The sequence below is a fragment of the Nymphalis io genome, chromosome 1 (genome assembly GCF_905147045.1).
Source record: "Nymphalis io chromosome 1, ilAglIoxx1.1, whole genome shotgun sequence".
Taxonomy (NCBI): Eukaryota; Metazoa; Arthropoda; class Insecta; order Lepidoptera; family Nymphalidae; genus Nymphalis; species Nymphalis io.
In genome coordinates this window covers 12,002,052-12,026,100 of record NC_065888.1, presented here as the reverse complement: position 1 = coordinate 12,026,100, position 24,049 = coordinate 12,002,052, and the positions used below count along the sequence as shown (strand labels likewise).

Below are 24,049 nucleotides of genomic sequence, written 5' to 3'. Positions count from 1 at the left end.
ATTATATGCTATGAATTTTTATTAATGTTTATTTGTTGGTATTTAATAAGTAACCTTAATAATTACCTTTTATATTAATATATTATAAGCATAACATAAAGAAAAACTTCATATATTGTATACGTCTCTAAGCAATTAACGTTTGGGAACAAATACACCTTTCATATTTACTTAAAACGGACGCTCTCTCGTTTTATTTACATTATAATGCACACTAATCGTTAAGTTGAACACTTTCATAGGGTGTTGACGTTTAAGAGAAATTTTTCGCTCGAGGGGACAAAAAAATGTGAGCCGAACGAAAGTAAAAGGTTACATTATTTTCTCTCGAGGTCATGGAACCAGGAACAGACATAGAAAATTAATCGATAAATATAAATAATATCGTTATCAAACAGATGACACTATAAATTATAACCGAAATAGATAATTTGGACTGTTGAAGTCAGTATAGAGCCGCCGACAAAAGCAAATCGTTAAGAGAAAATATGTAATTATTCATAAGATATTTATTCTGCGTTCTTTTTTTGAAGTACTTAATTAGGGCTTTTAATGTATATTTCATAAAATAGCTACAATTTTTCAAGCGTTTATTTAAGTTCGCCTTTGATTATGTGTCAATCAAATTTAGCAACTGAATTAAGCGACTTCGACCGAATCCTTTTGGTGGTGGAGACAGTACTCTAGATCTTATTGATTATAGTAATTGGATTAGATAAAAAGCTTGTTTTCAAACAGGTTTCATTTAAATAAAACGTGTGTGTAAGTTTTATTTCCTAGTATCTTTATACTTTATCTCATAATATTAAATAAGCATATATCGCAGTATATTGTCCAAGCCGTGATATTATAATTAAACAGATTATCAATCGACTTCATTTCTTACAATTTAATGGTCTGGTTTTAGTGACATTGTATTATCATATATATGTATATAAATATACTATATATATAACTCCGTAATATAGATAAATATAAAGATTTTTTTTAAGTATTTTTATTTAGGTGTTTTTCCTAAAAAAACATCCTCGATACTAATATTTTATTTATATGAAACACGGGAAATTTAGTTTTTTAGGAAAATATGAGCTGAATTTACGCTATTCGCAATACATCAATAAAAAATAATAAGTACAATAGCCTAAGTATTATAGTCGTAAATATTCACCTTCTTAGCAAAAATACTCTTTCTGAATAATTTAAATATGGATTATATAAACATTTTATTAATTAAAATTTTGAACATGATGGTTTAGTTTGTCAGCGGCGGTCAATCAAGCAGCGGAATTGCTCGTAAATCTAGTCAGCTATGGCATTCGGTTAGTGGGCCAATGAACCGGTTAAGTTGCTATCGTCGACGAAATTTATCGGTACTTAATAATTGACAGGCGCCATAGTGAAGATTTTCATTTTACGTGGGAAAAGAAAACCGGAATGATGTTTTGAAAATATGTCAATAGTCAAGTTGTCAATGCATGACTTCAAAAATATGATAGTATGTCACTTTTAAGCACCGGAGCTGCTAAACCTATTTATCAATTTATGTCGTAATTATTATTAGTATCTTCATAGCTTTATGTTATTTCTATATATATAATTATTAATAGTATAATTGGTATTTTAAGTGCTTATTAATTTGAAATCGATTAACCCCACGTGACAAGATTATTTGCCCCGGTATCACCAAAGACCATTTTCCTAAGGATCCTTTGCAGAATATAGAATATACTGAAATCTATATTAACAGCACAGCCAGGGGTGTTATAGCAAAATTAAATGCTTATTAAATAAATTAAAAGAATCTTAAGATATTTTACACGACACATATTGTTCTTTAAATACGGCTTATTATTTGATTACACAAATTTCGCTTTGTATTACTTGTCTTATATTGCAAAAGCTTCGCAAACGTATAGATAGGTGTAGCTTTAAATCTATCGCTCATGTTCCTTGCGCCTTTCCTTATTGGATCACTTATTGTTTATACCGTAACATAGCAATACAAGCCGTTGCTAATTTGGTAGTTAAATAGATGGTAAGTAAAGTCAGACTAGAGATAGATTTGACGAGCTTATTGGCGTGGTTGGTAGATACTTGCCTTTTACGCCTATGGCTGTGGGTTCGATTCCCACCCAGAACAGACATTTGTGTGCATAAACATGTCTGCTTGTCCTGAGTCTGGGTGTAATTCTAAGTCTATATAAGTATGCGTTTTACAAAAGAAAAGTAATATATGTCAGTCTATCAGTTGTCTGGTTTCCATCGCACAAGCTCTGCTTAATTTGGGATCAGATGGCCGTGTGTGAAGAATGTCCCAGGATATTTATTTATTTATAGACACAAATAATTTTATCATTCATGGATTCTCATATCATGGATTTTTTTTATATTCTACGCGTTCGTTTATCATCTATCCGATTGAGTTGAAACAATTTATAGTTATTTAACTTTAATACGCGCATTAAAGTTTGGACATAGTGCACCAACATATATATTAAAATTTCTTGTATTTGATAATTGCTTATATATAAATCCTTACCTAGTACCTACTACAAAACTACTAATAAACTCATACATCATTCGAAATATATTATATATGAAGCCATAATCGTGTGTTGTTTTTTAACAATAGTACACATTAAATCTTTTTATTTTTCTTTACAGGTCTTACATCTTCTGTCCGGTGGAGTGTGCGAATAAGTTCCTCAAATAATGTCAATAGTGTCCCTAAAAATCATATTCGTTCTTTTCAATTGTGAATTATAAACTAGTAATTATTATACGTGTGTATAATTATTCATTAGTGTTAGTGAATCGTGCAGTGTTGACAAGATGATGACCTTGTACAGAACCATTAAAGGTACGAGTACAACGAAGAGGAAACGGCGAGAAAGAAGGTATGTTTGGAATTTAAGCAATGATTAAATTAGCGTTATAATAAGTAATTCACGTTTTGTCAGAGACAAGAACTAAACAAAACATAGATTTAATTGTTGAAAGTCCTACCGACTTTCAGAATATCTATAATACTTAAAGAATAGAAACGTATTTTTAAAACTGATTTTATTTGTTAATAAGTAATGGTAGCTGATCATTTTCATCAGCGCAAAATTTAGAAATACAAATACGTTTTTATGTGTATTACAGGCGTGATATTTTTTTCGTGCGAAGTCACCTAAATTCCAGAATATATTATCAAAAATTTGTAAATTTTTACAATATTTAATTATTTTCGCTCAGATTTGTACGTACCCTTAGTACATAAAAAATATATACTTCATTATTAAACCAAAATGAAAAGTCAGTATAATTGACATAATTTAGTTAAAATCTTTATTAACATAAAACATTTATTATCTTTTTAAATATTAATTTACTTTATTATACATTACCGTAACAGCCTGTGAATGTCCCACAGCTGAGCTAAAGGCCTCCGCACCTCTTTTTGAGGAGAAGGTTTGGAGCTTATTCCACCACGCTGCTCCAATGCGGGTTGGTGGAAATTATACATTAGATTAAGCGTATTGATCAATCAATCAATCACCAATGTTGAGTTCAAAGCTGGAAGTTCCAACAGTCTAACTTACAACCAATAATTTTAGGCTTTAATATATTTTTTAAATTATGGTAGTATAAAGTCGTTGGATTTAATGGACTTATCCATTAAATCCAACGACTTTATACGTGCTACGAGAAAGGGCTTGCGTGTGTCACATGTTGTATGTATATTGTAGAGTAGTGGAATAAGGTTTCTCATTTAAGAAGAGGCATTCAACCAGGTATTTTTACGGGCTTACGGGTCCATTAACAATAATATGACTTTATTATATTCCTTGCTTTGCTCTTTTATAGTTAAAATATACTAGCATTATCCCATCGGAGAAATAGTAACTGGTTTGTTATCAATTTTAATAATTTATTAACCGAAGAAATTGCCGTTTAAAATGTAAAAGCTATCTATTTATTCCTGATCGCTACAATAGATTGCTGCTTTACATTTTATGCCTATTTAATAGTTCTCACTTAGTCATTTAACCTACTTCCAGGCTTCGCTGCCTATAAATTCTCAACAGAAAGGAACAAGCTTTCGTAAGATAAGATTTAAGTATGCGGTCTACAAATCCAGCCTAGAATGTTATTAGGCGGACAAGCGATATAATTTTAATCTGTGGCATAAGAATCTCATAAATTAAGGGAATTTATTAATTGATGTTTCTAGAAACTTTGTATGTAATTAAAGTAAGAGTGAAATTAATCTCATGTATAGTAAATAACTATTTAACGTTATTCCTATACGCGTCGGAACTTTGTCATGTCATTAGAAAAATTTCAAATTATTATAAAACTTTCAATCCGTGCAGCCTAATTTGTTAAAACGAATTTGTTTATATTCTCATGTGAATTTGTTTTATATATACATATAATATTAATGAACTACGCATAGTAAATAACAGGATGTGAATTACTCACTGCTGGGCTAAGACCTCCTCTAACTTTTGTATGTGACTTGTTAAATTAGACTCATGCAGGTTTCCTCACGATGTTCGCCTTCACCACCGACTATGAGATGAATATAAACACAAATTAAGCATATAAGAATAAATTTTTTTATATGATGATAAGTGGTCACCAACGCCAATAGACATAGGCATTGTAAGAAATATTAATCATAGCTTACATCGAAAATGCGCCACCAACCTTGAGAACTAAGAAAACTAAACTAACGTTGATGCTTGCCAAGCTTTGATCCCAAGATCATCGGTTAAGATTCACATGATATAACCACTGCGCCATCTCAGACTTTTGCACGTGAGAGTGTTTAAATGTAAGTGCGCTCTTAATTCTCTTACTTCAGAGCTATTGGAGAGAGTTTAGTGCTAGGGGCTACGTATATTCCGAGGAACGTACGATATGATGAATATGAAGTTGCGATAACTGCGAACTATCAAGCTCCCAACGCTGGGCCGCTACTGAAAAATTCTTGCCAGACCAACCCGGGATTTAAACCTAGGAACTCGGATTTTATGGTCTTAGTTAATATCTAACATATCTTTAAAGCGTTGATATTTACATATCCCTTATTAAACTCTTATAATTTATACATGCATAAATGTTTCTACAGATCTCTTCAAAACTTAAATACGCAATAAACAGCCAAATAGATAATCATTCAACATCCTCACTTTCGTATTTATAATTCTTTTTAATGATTCGTTGTAAAAATATATTCGAAGCTACATGTTACTTGTTCTCGAGCGCCACTTATAGAGTGAACGGCCATTTGTGGAAGCACTTTATTTAACACGTTTATATTATTGTTGTCAGTTAGCTAACCGAAATAGTTTGTGTACATCTACATAGATGGCGCTGGTCGGCGTAAAATATTGTTTGAATGTAGGCATACGTAAGTATTATGTAATATTATGTAGTGAGTATATATATGTAGTAGTAAAACAAATTAACGATTATCCCTTTTAGCTTAAATTGTTATATGAAATAACAATTTTCATTACCTAAAATGTATGTTTAAATGGATTTTGTTTCTTTATAGATATTTTTATCATACAACTTTATTGTATTGTTTATTTGTTTGCAATTTCCTTAAACATTTTTTATTTTACTTTTCTTTTAAGAAATGTTAGCGCCCTAAAAGCAAATGTACCGACCGAAAATATTAAAAATTCACTAGCTAACTCGGTACCTACCTTAACTTTTTGGACGCGAAAATATACATAATTATATCGAAATTATGGATAAAAACTTATTCAATTTATCGTGTGAAGAAGTTAGAAGACATAATTAAAATACACATTTATTTAGAGAAAAACATTTACCAAATAGTATTTTTAAAACGGCGACCAATCTCAAGAGAGATTACCCAACTACGCAGGAGATATTATTGTGCATAAGTATGTGCGCAAACACAGGTGCACTCTATATTCCCTAACTCTCATAATCCAATGGGATGGCAATCCGACACGACCGGAAAGATTTCAAGCGCAGGACCAACGGCTTTACGTGCTTTCCGAGGCACGGGAGTGTACACAATTCCAACTTCCAGACTCCGGGCTGCTACTAAGAATTTTCTGACAGAAAAATCAAAACTTTTTATTGGTCCGACCTGGGAATTGAACCCATATATATTATATATGTAAGATATATGCTATCAATATTATAATGAAATAAAATTATCTAAGGTTGTTATCCAGACGGTTTTAACAATAATAATAATACTTAAAGACTTCCAATTAAGTGATAACAACTGGATAAATTTTATCGACAAGCAAAAAAATAGACAAGGCTATTAAAGCAAATAATCGACATTAACCGCTGAAGCAGACAGCGACGGCCGAAATCATAAACTTAATTACAAAACACATACATTTAATTACTCAATTATGTTTTTGTATGAACTTCATAGATCTCATCACACGAGTTATCGATGGAACGTCAGTCGTCTGTATCTCTTAACAAGATAATGGATGAAATACTCAGAATTAAAATAAGACAACATGTACTTTGTCTGAGAATATCTTTACAATAATACTACTGAACAACTTGATGTTTTGGTTGGGGTGGAATCGACGCATTCTAAGCAGTAAGTAGCACGGAAGCGCAAACTATTCCTATTTATACCTCAATTTTAATTCGCTCAAGGATGGGTAACTTTTGCTATATATTTTGAATGGCTTAAAAGTCGATTTGTAATTATTTATAATTTTAAAATGTATTTCTAATAATATTAGTTATTTGTAAAATTACATTCCTTGTTATTGCTTAAGTAAGTTAAACTTAAGTTGTTTTTATCAATAAGGTATAAAGTTTCTCGTAGCAACATTGCAGATGTCCATTCTTGAGTTTGATTTTTTTTAATTGCTTAATATAAATGTTCCTTAAGCGAGCGAATAATTTACTTGATGGCAAGTGGTGACTAGTAGCCATCATGGTTGTGAAATATTAAATATTCCTTACCATGGGAATTAAGGTGTTATGTCAGACGTGTCTATGTTTACACAGGTTAACTTACACTTGAAATCCAAACACAACATCAATACAAAGTAGTGCTATTTCGACTAATTAGTGTGGGGTACATACGACCCACTCGAGCTTGACAGTCTTATCAAAAACCTTCAACTAAAAAGCAACAAAGCTGAGGATTTGAGCTGTCTATTAAATATCCTGTTTTGACACCATTGCATTAACGAAAGAATTTATTTATCGACATTACCAATATTTGCCACGCTTACAACGCCTACATATTAGAAATAGGGGGTCTCTTGTATCGCAATAAACACACAAATACGACTTTATCCATGTTTAGCTCGGGGTAAAACGTGTTCAAATCGAATTGACATGTTCTAGATAAAATTAAAGTTATTTATTGTCGACTAAAGACTTCGAAAACACAAGTCTATGATACAATGTTTGGGAGAGCTGATGTTAATATCTGTAAGACACAGACTTAATGATATAAATCCGGTTCTTGTCGGCAGAATCTACTTGCCGAAACATTGGCAGCTTTACATTTAATATAATTTTGTAAAATTATGATATAACAGTACCTACTTAAATAAAGTATAATTTAATTTTAGATTTTGTCAATCAGTGCCCGCGGGATTACTCATGTTAGATTTAGATTATATATGCTAGTTTCAACTTAAATACTATACATTGACATAGGTTTAAGTACCTTCATAACTATATCAGGTAATATAGAATCGTCAGTTCAGACAATAGACTTTGAGCGCTGTAATGATGCTTCCTTATTTTGTAAATAGGCCACGTTTGATAGCTGCGTGGGTACCACCCACCGAACTGGTGATTTGTGGGAAATTATATAAGTATATTTACTACTTACACACATATTAAAATACTGTTAAGAAACTTTGTATAAATGTAATGTTATGAAAATTGAATATTCATTCGTTGCTCGTTTTGTGTTTCGCTTCGGTATATTTTTCCGAGATAAAAAGTACAGCTTGGCAATATACGGCCTATAAATATATCTTTCAAAAAAAAAATCATGTTCATTCAAAGCCCTTAAATTCAATATTGAGCTTGTCCACCACTACCAACCCGCATGGGAACAGCATGGTTAAGTAACTTTCTCCTCAAAAAGGAGAGGATGCCTTAATCCAGTGGGACATTTAAAGGCAGTTACATTACTTGTCAACTTTTTGGCACCGTATGTCATGACATAACACATTCTAATAATGTTTGTGAGGGACTAATCTCTATGGTATATAAGCTTACTCTTCAGAGTTCGTTTTATACTAATGTTAGAAAATATGGTTTTATTATTATAACTCCAGTTTTCGTCATCGTAGCGGGATAGAAAAAATACCAGTTTGTAACACTAACATTTTGACAAAAATAGTTTTATTAAAATCAGTGTAGTAGTTATATGAAATTTTCGAACATACAAATAGACGACAGCTCAATAGAAAGAATAGGTAGGTATGTGTAATATGTTATCTTACGCAAACGTAACTTTGAGAATTAATATCTGAATTTCTGTGATAAAAACTGTACGGTAAGGGCTAGTAATATAATATAAGTAAGCACATTGGCATGTCAGTACGAACATTGAAAAATAAATTCGCTTTAACATCGTAATCTTTAATGTTTTTCAATGTATTATGCTGATAAATAATGCATTTTACATTTTGCCTAAAAAATAAGAACATTTTTCTGTTAATTCGTTCAATGAGATTGTAGAATATTCCGAAAGTTTTTTATACGCAATCAGTTCACAAAAAACGAGCAAAGAACCACAGGCTCATCAATATAACACCGCTACCGCGCAGCAGTAATTCCATCGCGGTGTGGTCTTTTATTTACCACTAGAACAAATTTTTAATTGGTCTGGCCTTATCAAGTAGATAAGCTAACAATGCTGTTGAGATAATGGATCGTAAGTGAAAATTTATGTTTTAATAGTCGCGAGGTGTCTTTTTATAAAAGTCTCTCAAAATTCCGCGCGCGCGTGTGCACTGTGATACTATAAATTAAATAGTATTCTCTTGTAGATGTTTGTTTTAATTATTACACTTTGAATGGTATATTTTAGCTTCAATGTTTAGCTATATATAGTTTGCATAACATATTCTTCACGTATTGAATGCAAATGATGAGCGAGTGTTAAATTAAATACTGATTTCTCTCTTTCTGTAATCTAGATTTGACATTAGAAAGAAGGAGACACAGCATTGTTTAACTAATCACCTCTTGTGTTTACTTTTATAAGTATAGCTGTTGAAAACATAAACCAATTAAGAGTTTTATTAAATTAAATAAGCTTATTATAGATTGAAGCTTATATAATTTATTATAAATTGGTAAGTACCTACTACGTATTAAGAGCAGTCTATCATAGAATGCCAATAAGTAAAATTATTAATTTACTTAGGTACCAAATCTCAATTTTAATATAACTAAATTACAAATGGATTACACTAGTAAAATTAATTTCAATAACATTATTGTCAGTCTGTTCTTATAAACTATTTAACTAAAATTTTATTACTAATAAGGGATCCTAAAACTTTTTTAGTTTAGTAGAATATCACTGAAGCAAGCAAACTATGGTTATTTTTGTTTAATAATTTAATTGTTACAATTAATACTAGAATACATCATTTTGTAATTTAAAGCACAATATATATAAATTTTCTTGCAAATAAAAACCAGTGTAATAATGAAATTCGTACGACAACTGATGCCGTGAAGGAATGTTTGAAAAAGAATAATAACGACAGATCAAAAAACTGGCACTCATGATTAATGTATTAATGCAATTGCTTTCTTAATATTTCTATCATTTTTTTTTTGTTAGTATTTCGGATTCGTTTAAAATATTATGTATTGAAAATGGAAGAAATATTTACTATACAGGATTTCTTATCACTACTCCCCTTAACTTTAAATTCTCTTCAGTTGAGCGTTTTCAGTTTAGAATAATTTTGGCTTTTTTATGTTATGAATGTAAACTTAGAACTAATTTTTAGTAATAGATTAATTGATACGGAATAAATATACTATTTTGCTTACCATTTATATTGTCGTCTAATATTGTATAGCTGAATTTTGATATGAAAGGCGAATAAGCCTGTTTAAAAACAGTTACAAAACAACATTGGTTTATTAGTTTATATTTTTTACAGTGCTCGTGTCTAGGGCGAAGGTGGCCGCTTTCATCAGTTGGTCCGTTCGTCTATATTCTTTAAATTGATCGAAACAACTTTAACTAGTTAATTAAATAAACATAATATTGGATCGCATTAGGATTGTTTTGTCATGAATAAAATTGTGGGTATTTTAATTAAAACCTACATATTTATATACATATTAGATAAATATATAATCAATCGCCTTTAAACTATGCATTAGATACCGATTAGGTTTTCTTTTTAAATATTTACATTATAGGAATTAATATATACATTAAAGCCTTATATATACAAATCAAAATTAAAAATAACTACTGTACATATCATGACCTAGTGGAATGCTATCAGCATTTATTGCTTAGTTGTTTTTAATACATATTTATTGCCTTTTCTTTTATTTTCAATTCATAAAGTAGCGTTTTTTTCATTTACAATATTTATTCTGTACCACGACCAAGATATTTATCGCATCACAAATAAAAACCGTAAAAAAAAATCGATTGTTTGAAAGCAACTATATAATTCACGTATCGTGCTTAAAATACGATATTGATATATCATATTGTAATGTTGTTGTTTGTCAAGAAAATTCTATGTTAAAACTAAGGATCACTAAATTTAATTATAATTAAATTTTAGTCAAAAATATTTCAAAACTGGATAGACGCATCCTTTTCTATTAAGGATTAAAATCAGTCGCCTGCAATGGTGCTTAATTGCACTGGTGTGCAATTTTAAATTTCTTCCAGCACAAACAGCCCTTATTACAAAAGCCAATAAAGTTTTGTTTTTATCCTACTCCTATATACTAGGCCCTATGATGTGCCGTCGGTTAATTTTATTAAAAACTAGTAAGTCTATATATAGTTGCTTATCAAGATATTTCTCGCCAGACATAAGTTTCTCAATATTTAAAGCTGACACGTGCTTAGAACGTTTGGGTTAGTATTGAATCGGTACAAATATTTAAAGTATAATATAAACGAATACATAAAAAACACGATTGGACACGGTACAATTAAATATTTGTCTATTTGGCAGATTAATAACTGTTCAATAATCATCATACTATATTTGGAAGCAGTCATATTTAAGAATGAGGTAACATGTCTGTGTTTTAAAATTTTGCCTAATATGTAAGACGTATAAACTTTATGTTTATTTATTGTATTACTTGTAAACGTTGTTGAGCGAGTCATTAGTAAAACAATATTGTGTCTTTTTCTTTCGAATTAATAATGACAGAAAGAGATAAATCAGTGTTTAACTAAACAGTCACCAAGCAATGTTTATACGTATCGGTTATACGTATCGGTTATATATATTTTGTATGATATCCTCCTGACCGATTTCCATCTCGGTGGCCATTCTTGTCGCAACAGCTAACTGTATAATAGATTTTACAGTGCTCAAGTGTGTACGAAAACACCCTGTGGCGCTCTTCATTCCCTCACTCTCATACTTGATGGGACGGCAATCCTACACTGGAGATAGTGCAGGCGCAGGACCAATGACTTAATGCGCTCTGCTAGGCAAGGGAGTGGTAACACAGTCCACTCCCAAACTTCGGGCTGCTATTTCTTGGCAGATAAATTTAATAACATTCTATTTTTCCGGCCCTCGGTTTGAACCTCGGAATCTCGGAATCGACAAATTTATAATAAGTTTTTATTGGTACTGTAAGAAAATAAATAGCTTAAAATAAAAAAAAGACACATTTTTATTTATAATATAATTTCTTGTTTAATTAATTAATTTCACGATGATGGCTAATAAAATAATATTTTTTAATATATAAAAATAATCGGGTTAACTCAATGAAATAATAAGTAACAAAACGCTCAACTAATCAAATAATATATTTTAGCAAAATAAGACATTACTACAGGAAAAAAACTTAGTTTTTTTGTATTTAGTTAGTTTTTTACTATAATATAGTTTCATGTATAACTAATATACTAATGTTTAAAGTGTGAATATAATTCCATGATTTCGTCAAGAACTAGTTTCGTACAACGGAGCAAAACGTAACGTTAGCTTCTCGGTAGCGAAATGTTGCAATGGTTGGTTAGGAAATATTAAAAAATCTCACATTAAATTCCACGTATTTAAACATTAATCTATTGAAAAATACATTTTATTACGATAATGATAAAGACTAAAATCACTGAGCACGTTTATTTTACACAATCATAAATAAGGTGCAAATGTGCATCACAATGTTTACACAGTGCTTTACTTTCAAACCTTATCTCGAGTATCGGCAGTAAAAAATGTAATAGTTCGTTTACTGCTCTTGTAATGGCTTAAGAGCGTCCTCGTGAAGGGCTGGTTCAAATGAACTGGGTTAAAGAAACTAACATTTCTTTTCAACTATCTTGAATTATCTTTTAACACATCATTTAATCATTTTTTAAGAATATTCCAATATTTCTATATAAATAAAAAATGAATGTTTTGTATATTATAGGCATTCCTAAACAGTTAAGATTATGAGTAAACTTTGGTAAATTTAGTCGGGATATGCTCGAGAAGGTTTATAGTCCAAAAAAACAAAAATTAATCTTAGAATGTTTGCCCTTCAATATAAACGTTATATGTTGACTGTTATTCTACTCGTGTGAAGACGAGATACCTTGCCACTAGCAAGCAAGTAAGCAATTAAATAAAATATCTTTCATAAGAGATTATCCAAGATGGGATAAACGATTTGCATAATGACAACGTAATATTGAACTGATATACAATCATTTTGAAGTTGGAGATTATGATTGTTTAAATGCGCTACTTTTAAGAAATACCAGTTTGATTTGAATAAATCTATATATTCGGCACGTTTTCTCTTTGTACAAAGGTCATTAAGAACGGATTTGACGCAAATCCTATCCAAAATTTATTTTTCTTATCTACCCATGCGAAGCTGGTACGATTAGCTAGTATTTTATATAACGTTTATTGCGTAAGACTACGCTATTTATTTCTAGACCCTTAGGCTAGTAAGCGTCAACTAATTAGGCAAAGGTAGAAGAGTAGGAGCATCGACGACAGGCGACAGGAGTGCAGCGGCGGCGACGCGGTGGGTAGATAGCGGTTTCCTGTTTCCTTAACTGTATCAGACTGAAAACGCTTACTGACAAGTAATTTTTTTATAAAATTATCACGTCTGAAATAAGTATGTATTAATAGAAAAAAATTGCAAATACATTCTTTTTGATATTACTTATATTTCGCAATAACTGGTCTACAAGTGGGTGCGACTAAAGCCTAAAAGGGGAGGATCAATGACTATCGGAGAAATTCTTCCGTTTCCTGCTAAAACAATAAAATATTCTTGATTTTATATATTCTTTTTTTATCATCTTTTTTATGTTATAGGTAAGCGAACGGTCAAATGGGCCACCTGATGTTAAGTGGTCTCCACCGCCCATAGACATTGGCCATTTAAGTAAGTAAGTATTAACCATTCCTTACATCAACCATCAACCTTGGGAACGAAGATATTATGTCCCTTGTGCCTGTTGTTACACTGGCTCACTCATCCTTCAAACCGGAACGCAACAATACGAAGTATTGTTCTATCTAGATGCTTAATAACTACGTAAAATAAACAAATATGTATAAAGTCATCTTAACTAATTTCAGTATTAAACTTAATTAGTTGCACAATGCTTACACTGGCGAAGACCGTATGGGGCCGTATCAATATGATATAAAAGGGTAAGGATTGCGCATTACAGCGGTACAATCAAATGTCACAGACAATAATGTATTATACAAAATGAAAGTGTGGTCACTATTATCAGCATTCATGTTCTGTTGTTACATAAGATTATTATTATATCAATAGAACTATTGTTAGTTTAGCTGCGTAATATATTGATTTTATATGTCGATATATTGTTATTAATACAAAGAGATTTTATCATTAGTGATTGTGTGTAAATATTTTATTTATATTTTACTGTGTGTACACCCTGTTTTCATTAATCAAATATATGTTGTTAATTCATATCGTGATTTCGTGTTGAAGGAAAACATCTAAGGAAAACTAAAAGTACCTCATGAAAGTTCATTACATAGGCTTGTATAATGGTATTAAGTCCTTCTGACTATTGCAATCTTTAATCCGTGAACCTCACAGTGCGATGGGACAGCAATCTGACATGAACTGTAAGAAATATACGCGTTAATATTACATTCCCAATAAGTATTATGACTCTGTTTACAGTGGATTAACTCATGATTTATAAACAAAGATAGTCGGTTCAAACACGGGTAAACACAACTGAATAATCACGCCCTTAATTTGTGTTTATAAATCATCACGTATTCGACGGTGAAGGAAAACATCGTAAGCAAACCAGAATTTTTCATTACAAACATGGATGATAGATGTTGGTGACAACGGTACAATTTGGGGCACCGTGGTGGAATAAGCACTCAGTTTTCTCTTGGATATGAGACATAAGCTCAGCAGTAGGCCATTACAGGTGTTGAGATAATCACCTTGAGGTAATCTTTATCCCAATTGCGTTATGTTAGGTAATATTCACCTTTTTATACCGACTAAAGAGTTAAAGTTCAATCGAAAAATAATTTGGACAGACTTGAAGTTGGTGTCATTTCAAATATATTGTTTTTTTTTTATATAAAACTATTTTAAACCAAAATCACGAACTACAAGATAACATATTATGTCAACGTTTATGCAATTAGTTATAATATTTAACAAAACGGTTTTAATCTCAGCTCAATCATTTTCAAACGTATTTTCAACCGCGATAAACAGCGCCTTGACTAAACTTTTGAAATGTTGTACATTCTTTCTAGATCTGTATAGGGCACCCTAATCTTTGAAAATGTATTAGTGTTTTAAACTTTATTACAAAGAGAAAAGACGTTATTTTGGTTGAATAAATATTCAGGTGAGAATGGTAATTGAGCCCAGTAGATCGTGACTTATGATTTCATTATAGCTCGTGCGGCGTTTTAAAGCTCTTGCGACAGAATAACACCCCATTTTCGAGTACGTGTAATAAGAAAACTATTAAGTTGATTGATATCCCTTTACTAGTGTTCTCTTACTATTATTTTATCATAATCTATATCTCATTCCTTGTCAGTGTGCCGTCAAAATCGAAATCAAGAAAGAAGTAATTTCGAATCGATAAGCGTTACCAAATATTCGGAATGAGTATTTTACAAAGAAACATTAATTATTTGTTAAATAAAGACCAAAATGCTTGCAAATGCTATAAATATTTGCCCTTTCATGATTACCAATGATAAAAAAATGACAGAGATAGTTTTTTATAGCAAACAATTTACGCAAAATAGTTTAATTCTTAAGCGAGGCGACAAATATTGAAAGACGAAAAACTTATCATTCAAACGGCTTAAATACAATTAATAGTATTAATAATAGTCGATCAACTTAACGTATGGACGTTGTAAATAATATTTCGATAGGTTACCAAAGAGACATTTAGAGAATCAAATCAGATCATTTGAACGAATTCCATATATCAAACGAATTCTATATATTTCTGTACTACGGAATTTCTCAAATGATTTTTTTCTAAACATTTCCAAACCTGGTGCACAAGATCGTAGGCATCTTTGTTTATTTTTTATGTTTTTATCTTTTGATACATCTGAAATAAAACTATAATTCTATTAACTGATTAGAATTGTAAAATGACTCCTGTTACGTTCCACTGCCACTATTATGTCTGGACCGACGGTCTCAGTGGAGGCCGTACCGAACTAAATCACAAGTGCACATTTATTAGTCTAACTTACAGTATTATTCATGTTTGAATCTATTGAACTTATTATCTTTATATAAGAGTTTACACATTTTCTATATATAATCGGTGGAAAACCTTTATGCTTTGTTCTGTATTTTGTTTACCTGATCTATCTTTTATATCTATATAAAGATTTTTGTTTATCAATTGGTTAAAGGTTAGGCCCCGGGAAATAAGTTTTGACATAAATAGATTCATTATATACATTTAAATAAATACTAATTAAAATGCTTAGTAAGTTAAGTAGTATACACACTTTTAAAAACATCATTAATATACAACACACTGAACAGAAATCGACGATCCGCCTTTACAAATTCACACAATTTTAAGTAGAAATAGTGAAGCTCACCCGAATAGGACTCTTAAAAGCTGTAAGTTACATGGATACTATCAAGTAAACATTGTATCCAAAATAGTAATAAATTGAGGCGGTACATACAAATAAATCCGTTTTATTTATAGAGAGACAGACCACAAGCAACCTGACAGATTGTGGAACGATGAACACATCTTGTAATTGTATACTGAACGTCGGAGGTCCCCAATTGACGTTATAATAGAACTTCAATGCAATGAAAGAAATCTTACTTCGCCGTTTTCTACATGTCCAATAATTTCCAAACGCAGCGGATAGAATGTCTACAGCCAATATATTACTGTCTTGTTTGAATTGTATTTCGCAGATCATTGGAATTATTGGTTTTCTTAATGGCCCTTGTTGCTTTTTAGTTATTTTTTGTTTTTCATGTCTCATTGTACTTGTATATTAATAATCAAAATTATATCATATTATACATTAAAATCTTCATTTACTTGATACAAAAAATGAAATTAAAATAAAATAGTTCGATTTTCAATGTTGTATTAAACTAAAAATGAAATTAGAATAAAATGAACTTAGAATGAAAAGTTCACGAAGGTTAAATATTTTATGAGCATTGTAGTCATGATTTGTTACAAAAAACTGGGATCCATTGTCCATCAGGACCCTATGAATAGTTATGCAAAACGGAGCGCAAGTGACAACGCAATGAGATGCACGCGCGCATTGTGCGCACCGCGTATTGAACTGCCCGCCAGCGGATGCGCTTACTGCGCGGTGTTGTACGCATTTGACTTTAAAATATTATTATAAGAGTTAAATTGTGTATTGCATTATATTATTAAGGAAAAAAGTATAGTAATAGTAAGGAAAATATATAAAGTTAATCTACATACCTAGGGCGAATTGAATTTTAATAAAGTTCTACCTAACCGTTTGACCTAAAATTTAGCACACCCATTTGGTGAAGGTGAATAAAAGCTACTTTTTGTACTTGTTACTTATGTAAACTAAAAATAGAAATTATAAACTCGAAATCAAGTTAATCCGTTAGACTTGCATATAAACTGTCTTAGGTCATGTCGGATTCGAGACGGACTATGAGTGTGAGGAAATAGAGTCTAACCACGTTTACGCATACACTTATGCACCATAAAATTTCCTGCGCAGTTGGTTGAGAACCACTCCAATCAAGGCTAGAAAGACTTCATCGAATATCACTAAGATGTTAATTAAAAAACCACCAACTTACATATTTTCTATACATAAATAACACAAGCATTTCCACGAATTGCACAATATACTTTATTTCATCCACGAATTCACTATTATTACAGTTTACATTGCAGACTCGCAGTGTAAACAGTAACATTAACAGCCTGTGAATGCTGTTGAACTGCTGGGCTAAGACCTCCTATACTTTTTTTGACGAGAACGTTTTGGAGCTTATTTCACCACGCTGCTCCAATGCGGGTTGGTGAAATACACATGTGACAGAATTTCATTGAAATTAGACACATACAGATTTCCTCACGACGTTTTCCTTCACCGTCAAGCACGAGATGAATTATAACACAAATTAAACACATGAAAATTCAGTGGTGCTTGCTTGCCCGGGTTTGAACCCACAATCATCGGTTAAGATTCACGCGTTCTTACCACTGGGCCATCTCGGCTTTTTCCAATCACTACACTGCAAGTGATTGCAGTGTTGTAGAAAAAAGAGAGGGGTGGTTAATTGTAGATGCATGCTCTACTGCCTCTAGTCCTAGCCTGAACTTTAACACACTACTTCACTGTTAAGATACATATGTATATACTATAACATAATTTTAATATTTTATTGAATATAAGTTTTTAATAAATACTAATGTTTGTGTGTACGTCATAGGGTAAATTTCCTGGTCGAACAGGTACAACGTTGTGTTTGTTGAGTCTTCTTCTCGTAGAGGACCAATGAACAAGGTTGCTCGTGTTAACACAGTCTAATGGTTCATGTAATATATCGTATATTGCGTTTGAATAAAGCTTTATATGTATATAAATAAACTCAACTGTAGTTCATGTCTTAAACCTACAATATGGATAAATAAATTGTTAAATCTTTGCAGCGTGTTCTACACTTCGGTATACATGTATCGAAAATTCACTTAAATGTACACTGTAATTTTATTAAAAAGAAATTCATTAAAATATACTGGATTAATAGATTTAAGTAAATACTTTTATTTTATTTGTTTTTTAAGTTAAATAATAATATTTATATATGTATGTATATATAATTTAAATTTTTAGTCACAAAATAATATATATATATAATAAAATTTCTAAGTGATTTCACAGTGATTATGTGTTTTCACCTGCATTGGAGCATGTTGGTAGAAAAAAGCTACAAACTTTTGAGGAGAGCCGTAGTCCAACACGACTGGGACATTTACGATTCCTATTCTATACGATAAACGAAATACCTTTAATGGTATAGATATCATTATCTTTATTCTGATTTATCTTGAAAAAGTATCAAATACGTATTTACAATTTAAAAATACTATCACGATATCTGAACACAACCTAGGTGACTGCGTTATCATGCATTCATGTTTTACAAAACTTAAGCTCGATATTACACGATTTATTCGCTCTGACACCCACCGTAAAACACATGTAAATTACGACTATCGCGTCAATGGATTACAAAATTGACATTTCTGTGTACGTAATAAGAGCTATATTGGCGTGTACATTTACGGTATGTGTATCACCTATCCTGAAATGCATCATAGGTATGTACTATTCATCACGACCTACGAAGACAATGCCTATAAGCTCCCATGTGCCATAAATATGATACGTCATCTTACTTTCAGTGGGGTGTCTAAAACGTTCGATCTTCGATACCACTTTACGTAACTAGCGACACGACCTGACTTCGCATATGTACAATGTCTTCAGATATACTTTTTAAACATACATACATAAAGTACTGTACGTTAATCTATTTTAGTACCATAACCTGACAGAAATTGTCTAAAAAAGTAAATTAAGATTTAACAGTCGTTAATTGTTCCACTGCCGGTCTAGGGCCTCATCTTCTTTTGAGAAAAATGTTTAATGAAGCATATTCCACCTCGCCGCTCCAATGCACGTTGGTGAATACACATGTGGGACACATTCATCCGCACATGCAGGTATCCTCATAATGTTTTCCTTGACCTTGACCAAGGACGAATTGAATTTATAACCTGCTTAAGTCTATTTAGAAGTTATTAGTTATAATAACAATGTGAAAGTTTCATGCCAATCGAACAAACTTTAAGGTGAATTTGTGAAATAAACAAACAGAACATCATACTTATATTATAAGGAGGTTACTCTTGTAATATAAATAATTCGTTGTATGGATGACACCTACTTACTGAAATGCTTTAAATTTTTTGAGATGAGTCCACAATGCAAGGTAAGTAAACAATGCTTTGAGATCCTTCATCGCTCGCTTAAGTTATGGTTTTTTAATTCTATTTAAGCTGAATTGAAAATAAAATCAAAAACGACAAATGATGTGGGACCGGTTGGAACGAAGTTCCCTACGCTGGTTTTTATATATTAAATAACAAACACATTGAAATAAATGAAGAAATGCTAATAAAATGTAAATATTAGGTCCTTACATACGAAATTGGCGTTTTGTACGGGAGGAATATAAAGTCAATTTTTTTTTTGTAAAATATATTTAATTAATCAAAGTATGCACCGTTATTATCTATGCACTTTTGCCATCTCATAGGTAGTTCATTGATCCATTTACTAAAAAAACCATAGGGGCGAGAATCAATGAACTCTTTGAGAACGGTTTGGACTGCCGCATCGGAGTTGAATTTTTTTCCTTGTAAGAAGTTGTCCAAATTCCGGAAAAAATTGTAATCTGTTGAAGCAAGGTCCGGGGAGTACGGTGGATGTCGCAGACATTCCAATTGTAGCTCATCTAACTTAGTGGTTGTTTGTTGTGCAGTGTATGGTCTTGCGTTGTCGTGAAGCAGCAGTGGCCTAGAGCGATTGACCAATCTCGGTTGTTTAGCAGCTAGTTCTTCCTTCATGGTTTGCAGTTGCTGACAATAAATATCTGTCGTAATCGTTTAGAAAGCTGTAGTGATCAACACTTGCGCTAGTCCACCAAACACAAGTAACTTTTTCTGAGTCAATTTTCGTTTAGGGCAGGATTTGGCTTGGTCGCCAGGGTTCAGCCATTGGGACAAGCGCTTCCGATAATCGTACAGTATCCACTTTTCATCACAATTAATGATTCGATTTAAAATCCCTTCATTATTGTGTCGGTTGAGCAAAGTAACACAGCAGTCGACGCGTGTTTGCAATTTCGATTCACTCAATTCATGAGGTACCCATCGTTCAAGTTTTTTTACTTTCCCGATTTGCTTCAACTAGATTAATACAGTTTCACTTGCCCCGAAGCATGCAGCTATCTCTGAAAAGCTTTGTGATGGATCCTATTCCATAATAGCCTTTAATTCTTTATTTTCCACGGTTGGTTTCCGGCCGTCAACGGGGTTGATTCTGAAGGTCGAATACATCATTAATCCTTCGAGCTGTTTCTGCAGCACTGGTGCCACGATAGAACTCGTACTCGTTAATATTCGGTATATTACTTCATATTTTCCATTGTGCGGTAATAAGCGAAGCCAAAAAAATAATGAGGAAAAAACAAATGAATGACTGTTTTCAAAACTCAAATGAAGTTATAAATTTACCAGCTAAATGAATTTATAAATTTGAATTTGGAATTCTTAACCAAAAAGGAAATATTTCAAATAAAAGTGATCAGTACGACAAAACGCTAATTTCATAAGTAAGGACCTAATAATAATTTATTTAAAAAAATAAAAAAAAAAAAAATACACAAACATATATTGTGCGATACAAAAGTAAAACTGATACTGTAGCATATTTATACTATAGCATTATATACTTCGACATACGCTTATAAACACATACTATAGCAAAAGTGTCTGAATGTACGAACGTCCTACACTTACTTTGGCCTAGCTCGAGTGTAATGTAACAAATATACAGTTAATGTTTACGAAGTAGATATTTCACGAAATATATATTTTCATTAAAATCTGCTGATATAAATCGTCTGATTGTAAGCAGAAATAATGTCATAACTTATTAAAAGTTTAATAAGTGTAAATCGAGGTGAATTTAATGAAATTGTGTCATAAATATTTAGTAAAAAATCAAATTAAATATACTTATTTTTTTTCATATTATAAATGTTTGACAGTTCCTGGTACGTTTATATTTTTTCTTGTTTTAAGATTATTTTGAAGAAGGATATTTTTCATTTATTAATATTTATCATCATTCAAAATAAAAAAGACAAAAAAATATAAGAGAAGCCATTTGTAAGTATGTATTAATATGCAAAGTGGACAATCAAATGGTTTCCAGATATTATGATGATGATGATGGTTACTGGTCCAATTCGCCAATAGACGTTGGCAATGCAAGTAAGAAGTAAACTCACTCACCATTCGCACCGTAACATAGCAACAATAAGTATTAATATTTGGTATTAAAATAACTATTATAACTTAAACGGATCTGACCTTTTACCACTAAAACATGATTCTAGTTTCCCACAAAAATAAATAAAACTAGAGGTTAAAAGAGGTGAAAAGAAATTCAGGGTTGAATCAACCTCCCTGCTGTCAGTTGGTTTTTACTTTTCTTGAAATCAATTTCCTGGTAGTAATTTCTACCATAATGGACCATAAATCATAGTATAGTGTTATCCCATGATTGGCTAAAGCCTCCTGTCCTCTTGTCCTGTCTTGTTTTACAATAAATTGGTTTGAGCACCAATTTATTGTAAAACAAGGCTAACGGATTTTTTCAAAATTCATTCGTATTCGTATGTAACATTAAGTCTTATCGATGTTTATCTTTAATGTAGAGCACGATATTAATTGTAAGCACAGATGAAGCACTTAAAAAAATAAGAGCCAGATGCAAGTTAAAAAATTGTACAACCAACCAACCATTGAAAATTCATAGAAAAAATATTATAGATATATATACTATGTATTAACTTTAAAACTGTACTTTGGCTATGTAGAGTTGTATAAATTAAAGTTAATATTTATTTATAATTATAAAAAACGTAACAAAAATCCTGTAATTATTATTCAAAACATTTCCTGTCTTATCACGATAACGATAGTGGATACTAAAAGAAGCAATATTTATAAATTAGTCACAAAATTAACTCACACGCATTCCATGAAACCGTTCTTCAATTCGCCACTTGCGTTTCGCGGAGTTCATAAAGCTTTTTCTCGTGTACGGTTCAATCTGCCAAATAAATCAATGAATGGTCAGCGGGTCCAGTTGTATTGAGTGAATTAAGAGTAAGTTATTTATATACACGGACGGTGATAAATATTTAAGGTACCGTAATCTCGTTATTGCATCATTGAGCGCCAATTTTAAACCTTGGAATTATTTGATAAATATCAGAATATGAATTAATATTTTTTAATGAACGAGAACAGATAAACAAATCATAGATTAGATTATGGTATGCTTCTTTGTTTGTTGTTGTTTCTTGAAGTTGTTTCAGTGCTACAAAGTTGGGTCTGGAGGTTCTTTTGCGCTTTGTTTTGTTTCGTGTGCGAACCACTTGTCAAATATATATGTTAATTTTTTATAATATTTATAATAATAGGCGGACGAACAAATGGGCCACGTGATGGTAAGTGGTCACCAACGCCGATAGACATTGGTATTGTAAGAAATGTAAACCATCGCTTACATCGCCAATGCGCCAACAACCTTGGGAACTAAGATGTTGTGTCCCTTGTGCCTGTAATTACACTCACTCACCTTTCAAACCGGAACACAACAATACCAGGTACTGCTGTTTTGCAGTACAATATCTGATAGGAGGATACCTACCCAGATGAGTTTGCATAAAGCCGTACCACCAGTACTTTATATATATTATAGATTGCAATATTTATTATCTGCCGCATTATTTGCCGCATCTATTCCGTGTAGACATTGATTCAGAAATATCGAGCGAGGAAATCAACTTTTAAAATTTAAAGTGTTACTTTTCGTTGTGCTTATAGATCACTACAATACATTTAAAACCACATTTTAAGTTACATAAAAAATGTTTACGTCATTCGTTGAGCTTCTAGGATCAAATTAAGAAAATAACTGATTAGCTATTGTCAATATTTAAGATTAACAAACAGACAGACAACAATATTGTTATCGTCCGTTCATCTAAATTTAGTTTTAACTTTGTAATAAAAATATAATTAATTTGAAAAATGTGTACTTATAAGTTTTTCTATACTAGTAAATCTAGCCGCATTGCTTACATTGCTATAAAATACATTTTTTTCAGCCTTATTTTATCCTTAGGGATTTAAGATTAAAATTCCTAACATCCTTAAGAATTTATATTCATTTTAAAATAATTTAAAGTAAAAATATCACGTTAATACGTATAATACCCCTGACGTTGTTTCACCGCTTCTTCCCTGGGTGTGAGGTATTTATTTTTAAAATCGGTAGAGGATTTTTGACATTCAATATTAAATTAACAATTTATTTAATGAAGTAGTCTCTCGGTATCAATGTTTTTTTTTCGTCATATTATGTATAAATTGGATTTAAGCCTACCACAGATTCGGAATGTAGATTCTAACCGACAAATA

General features: G+C 31.5%; 1 protein-coding gene across 1 annotated transcript in view; it reads left to right on the top strand.

Annotated features, from left to right (window-relative positions):
* The first annotated feature begins 2,879 nt into the window (after positions 1 to 2,879).
* The window catches only part of LOC126772472 (uncharacterized), a 151,083-nt gene continuing 129,913 nt past the window's right edge, over positions 2,880 to 24,049 (top strand). The window contains exon 1 of the mRNA XM_050492871.1: positions 2,880 to 2,897. The gene's annotated coding sequence lies outside the window, so the exon portion shown is untranslated. The remainder of the gene's footprint in view (positions 2,898 to 24,049) is intronic.